A 5,490-nucleotide genomic window follows, 5' to 3' on the forward strand; every position below is an offset into this window, starting at 1 on the left:
AAGATTCTCGGGAAATAAACTATGGAAGCAAGTTCTGAATCATGAGTTCATCATTAAACCAAGGAGAGGGTGAGGAGGTGGCAGGATGAACTCAGCGACAATTCATTGGGATTTCCAAGAGATGGATTTCCACAATTAGGTGAACGGGATAACATTTTTCAGATCAAATGATATAATGAGGTATGCTCGAGGAAAACATACACAATTAAACATTGGTTGAAAGGTGCGCCCGAAATATGGGTTGGGTTGCACGACCAATGTCAGAATGGTGATTCAATAATCAATAGTCCAAGAATGAACGGCCGACCATTAACTTCAAAGCGATAGGGTTGCTAGAAGTACAGAACTCAAACAGCATCTATTGGTGTGCTGGTTAAAAACAACACGGGGACCAAGGAAGAATGGTGATGGTGAGAAGTATCATCATACCGAGAATTTCTAAGAGGTGGAGCAATCCCCACAACATTCTCGACTTAAAAGACAGTAATACTTCAAGGCAGAACACAACACTAGCTGGAGAGCAAGTTGTATTCAGAATGTGGACAAGTTCGCGATAAAAGGAAGTCAAGGGTGTTGTCGATGATAATAAAAATCATCAAGGGCAAGGAGGGTATTTCTCATCATGAACACAATTGACATCTAATCAAAGGAATGATGAAGTGAAATGTTATTGGAACCAAGGGTACGACGCCAACTCGAAATCAAGCTTGTTGTTCAAGGCAAAATGATATGACAAGGAAAGTTGATGTAAGCTTAGCTCAACGTCTAAAATTGTGCTTCGAGAATAAGGACCAGGTAGCACAGTTAGAATCATCACGACAATGATATAGTCAAACAGGCTAGGAATGGCGTGATCGGGTACAAACTCGTACTTATAGAAGCTTACTGAAGAGTTGTTGAACCGTAGTGCGGACTCGGTTCAGTTATTGGTATCTTTGAGTGTTCAAAAACTCAGAGCCCGTGAAAAATTGGAATCAGTGGGAATGTAGCACTTGATGAAGAACTCATAAGAAGTTAGGAAATTCCATGATAATCTCGAGATACCAGGGGGGTAATACTCGATGACAGATCAAAGTAGAGGTTGGACTGGGCTATTGCTCTACAGAAGACCAGTGCTTAAACTTGCACGAGAAATGGTATTTAAAAGAGAACATGGTCGGAACCACGATTGCAAAAGGCCAGATCCCAGATATAAGATGAACTTATACCAAAGGGATAATTAATTTAAGAGAAGCTTTAATGATAAGATCTACATCGTGTCCATGGGCATGAACACAAGTTCAAGGTCGACTCCCACTTCTCCAATGCATGACCTTTCATTCACTTCTCACTATCGAGGAGGTTGTAGTGTTGAAATTTTATCAGGCAAAATACCAGGAATGTATGACTCGTGAAAACTTTCTAGTTCACACATATTAAGGAAGACATATGTTCAAGCCATCGGGGCTTCTTAGAACATATACCACGAACTTCAGGAGTAATTAACACAAGCTCAAAAGTAGAGCATGGTTGACAAAAGTAGAGGATACAAGTTACCAAAGGCATTATGTATCGGGTAAAGAACTCATAAGAATTTTGGTTGTGAAGGACACTGTCGGATAATAACCCGGCAATGGGTACGGCGGTCCACAACGGGGCTGATGTGAGCATCGACACACAACCAGAGGAAGTAACAGTGCAAAGGCATTGGATTATAGAAACAACTGACTAATCCAGAGCTCAATGCAAAGGAATTATGATTTTAAAATCAAGGGATCCGAAGCAATGTTCTGATTAGGGATGGATAAGTTGAATAGCCTTAGGGGTACAATCAACGGCAATTAGATTGGTTGAGAACCAGCTCATGTTTAAAATACCATCTGAGCCGGGAAGATAATCTAAAAGGGATCAACTGATGATTACGTGCATTCGCACTCATGTTGAATCAATAGGATCAAAATGATGGTGCGTAAGGATACTAACGAATATTGCCAGACATATGGAAAGCATCCATCATGCAAGCAGACAAGTATTGTAGAGCGATAAGCTACTAAGGATTTTTGGAGGATCGAATAGTATTTCGAAGACCATTGTGAAACACATGAACAACTGGGGGATGAGCGGATTCTCGATAAGTGCGAGAATTATCCGTAGGGGTATTCAGGTGACAAAGAACAGCAAGGCACTAAGCTCAAAGGATTCTCGGAACAACAGAGAGAATTTTGGGGTATCTTGCAGTAACAAGATCAATTGGGAAACATTGTATGAATGGAGAGTATACGTGGTTATCCGTAGGGGTTTATCGATGGAAGGGAATTGCAAAAGCGATGGCACAAAGTATCGAGGGAACATCGGAGAGTAACTTCGGAATCTTCTAGTGCAGCAGGCGATCACCTGTATCGAGTGGCTCTCCGGGAGGAAGTAGTTACGAGAACCTAGAGTTAGATTTAGTAAAATCATTTAACCCGAGTAGAGGAGACATTAGAGTCCCAGAGTATAGGTCGAGGAATAAAAGATCCTAATACCACCCAATTGGTGACGTGGGCCCATGGGCCGCACAGCCAAGTTAGTAAAACAATTTTCATCGACTAGACTCAACTTCGACCAAGGAGTTGGAAAGGGAGATTCCTACAGGTAGTCGGCTCTAATACCAACTTGTGACGCCCCCGATTCAATCATACACTAATCATGCATGCAAATGTGTATGATCAAGATCAGGGACTCACGGGAAGATATGACAACACAACTCTAAAACATAAATAAGTCACACAAGCATCATAATACAAGCCAGGGGCCTCGAGGGCTCGAATACAAGTGCTCGATCATAGACGAGTCAGCGGAAGCAACAATATCTGAGTACAAACATAAGTTAAACAAGTTTGCCTTAAGAAGGCTAGCACAAACTGGGATACAGATCGAAAGAGGCGCAGGCCTCCTGCCTGGGATCCTCCTAACTACTCCTGGTCGTCGTCAGCGGGCTGCACGTAGTAGTAGGCACCTCTGGTGTAGTAGGGGTCGTCGTTGACGGTGGCGTCTGGCTCCTAGACTCCAGCATCTGGTTGCGACAACCAGAAAGAAAGGAAAGGGGGAAAAAGGAGGGAGAAAGCAACCGTGAGTACTCATCCAAAGTACTCGCAAGCAAGGAACTACACTACATATGCATGGGTATATGTGTAAGGAGGCCATATCGGTGGACTGAACTGCAGAATGCCAGAATAAGAGGGGGATAGCTAGTCCTATCGAAGACTACGCTTCTGGCAGCCTCCGTCTTGCAGCATGTAGAAGAGAGTAGACTGAAGTCCTCCAAGTTGCATCTCCAAGTAGCATCTCCAGTAGCATCGCATAGCATAATCCTACCCGGCGATCCTCCCCTCGTCGCCCTGTGGAAAAGCAATCACTGGGTTGTCTGTGGAACTTGGAAGGGTGTGTTTTATTAAGTATCCGGTTCTAGTTGTCATAAGGTCAAGGTACAACTCCAAGTCGTCCTGTTACCGAAGATCACGGCTATTCGAATAGATTAACTTCCCTGCAGGGGTGCACCACATAACCCAACACGCTCGATCCCATTTGGCCGGACACACTTCCCTGGGTCATGCCCGGCCTCGGAAGATCAACACGTCGTAGCCCCACCTAGGCACAACAGAGAGGTCAGCCCGCCGGTCTAAATCCTATGCGCGCAGGGGTCTGGGCCCATCGCCTATTGCACACCTGCATGTTGCGAGGGCGGCCAGAAGCAGACCTAGCCTCTCTTATACAAGAGTAGGCGTTCCAGTCCAATCCGGTGCGCGCCACTCCGTCGCTGACGTCAAGAAGGCTTCGGCTGATACCACGACGCCAGGATACCCATAACTACTCCCGCGTAGATGGTTAGTGCGTATAGACCAAATGGCCAGACTCAGATCAAATACCAAGATCTCGTTAAGTGTGTTAAGTATCCACGAATGCCGACCAGGGCCAGGCCCACCTCTCTCCTAGGCGGTCTGAACCTGCCCTGTCGCTCCGCCACAAAGTAACAGTCGGGGGCCGCGGGAACCCAGGCCCACCTCTACCGGGATGGAGCCACCTGTCCTTTCAGCCCCCTCATCAGAATCACTTGCGGGTACTCATCGAGCTGACCCGACTTTAGTCTCCATCTGTATAGTATGTATGTATATATAGTATATACCCGTGATCACCTCCCGAGTGATCACGGCCCAATAGTATAGCAAGGCAGACTGACAAGAATGTAGGGCCAATGACGATAAACTAGCATCCTATACTAAGTATTTAGGATTGCAGGTAAGGTATCAACAGATGTAGCAACAATGTTAGGCTATGCAACAGAATAGGAGTAACCGAACAGTAACATGCTACACTACTCTAATGCAAGCAGTATAGAGAAGAATAGGCGATATCTGGTGACCAAGGGGGGGGCTTGCCTGGTTGCTCTGGCAAGGAGGGGTCATCTTCGGTGTAGTCGAACACACGGACATCGGCACCGGTCTCAGAGTCTATCGGAAAGAAGTAACGAAGGGGGAACACAATAAATAACAGAGCAATCAAATGTAACACAAAGCAAGATGCGGCATTATGCGGTGCTAGGGGTGACCTAACGTGGTATTAGGTGATACCGGCGAAGGGGGAAACATCCGGGAAAGTATTCCCGGCGTTTCGCATTTTCGGACAGATGAACCGGTGGTGAAATGTTGCAGGTTTGCTATGCTAGGGATGTGAGGCGGGCGAACGGACTGCGCATCTGGATTCGTCTCGTCGTTCTAAGCAACTTTCATGTAGAAAGTTTTTCCATCCGAGCTACGGTTTATTTATTATGATTTTTTCCAAGTTTTAGCAATATTCCAAAATCATTATTTATTCAAATTAAATAGCTAAATGCTAGGTGCACCCAGCTCTGCGTACACAGAAGTGTACCAGAGGCTGACAGGTGGGCCAGGGGTCCCAGTTGACCAGTCAACATTTGACTGGTCAACAAGGCGTGGGCCCCCTGTCATTGGCTATTACATTAACTAACTAGTTAATTTAGTCTAACTAGGTTATTAGGGTAATAGATTTTAATTAGTTTAATTAAACCTAATTAATTAAGTTAATTAATTTAATTAACTATTTGATTAATTAATATTAATTACTTATTATCATTTTTTTATTCTTTTTTATATAAAAATCGTTCTGGGGGGGTTTGGGCCCCGACTGTCATTGGCCGCAGGGGCCTAAGCGGGCGCAAGGGCTTGAGGGCGTGCGGGCTAACGGGCGTAGGGGCGCCTGGCGCGAGGCGAGCCCAGAGGCTGCTCGGGCGAGGCCATGGACGAAGCCGCCGGCACCCACGATGTCGGCCAGGAGAGGCGGTGGAGGGCCGGGGGTGGCGCGGTGGTGGAGGTAGTGGCGGGGCTGGCCGGAGCAGCTCACAGGGAGGGGAGGTGAGGCGAGGCACGTGGCGGGAGAGCGAGCGTGCGTGCGCACGACGGCTATGGCCGCGGTCGTCGAGCGGGAACCCAGGGGAAAGAGGAGGAGAGGTGC

Source organism: Triticum aestivum, chromosome 4B, assembly GCF_018294505.1.
Source record: "Triticum aestivum cultivar Chinese Spring chromosome 4B, IWGSC CS RefSeq v2.1, whole genome shotgun sequence".
In the NCBI taxonomy this organism is placed as follows: Eukaryota; Viridiplantae; Streptophyta; class Magnoliopsida; order Poales; family Poaceae; genus Triticum; species Triticum aestivum.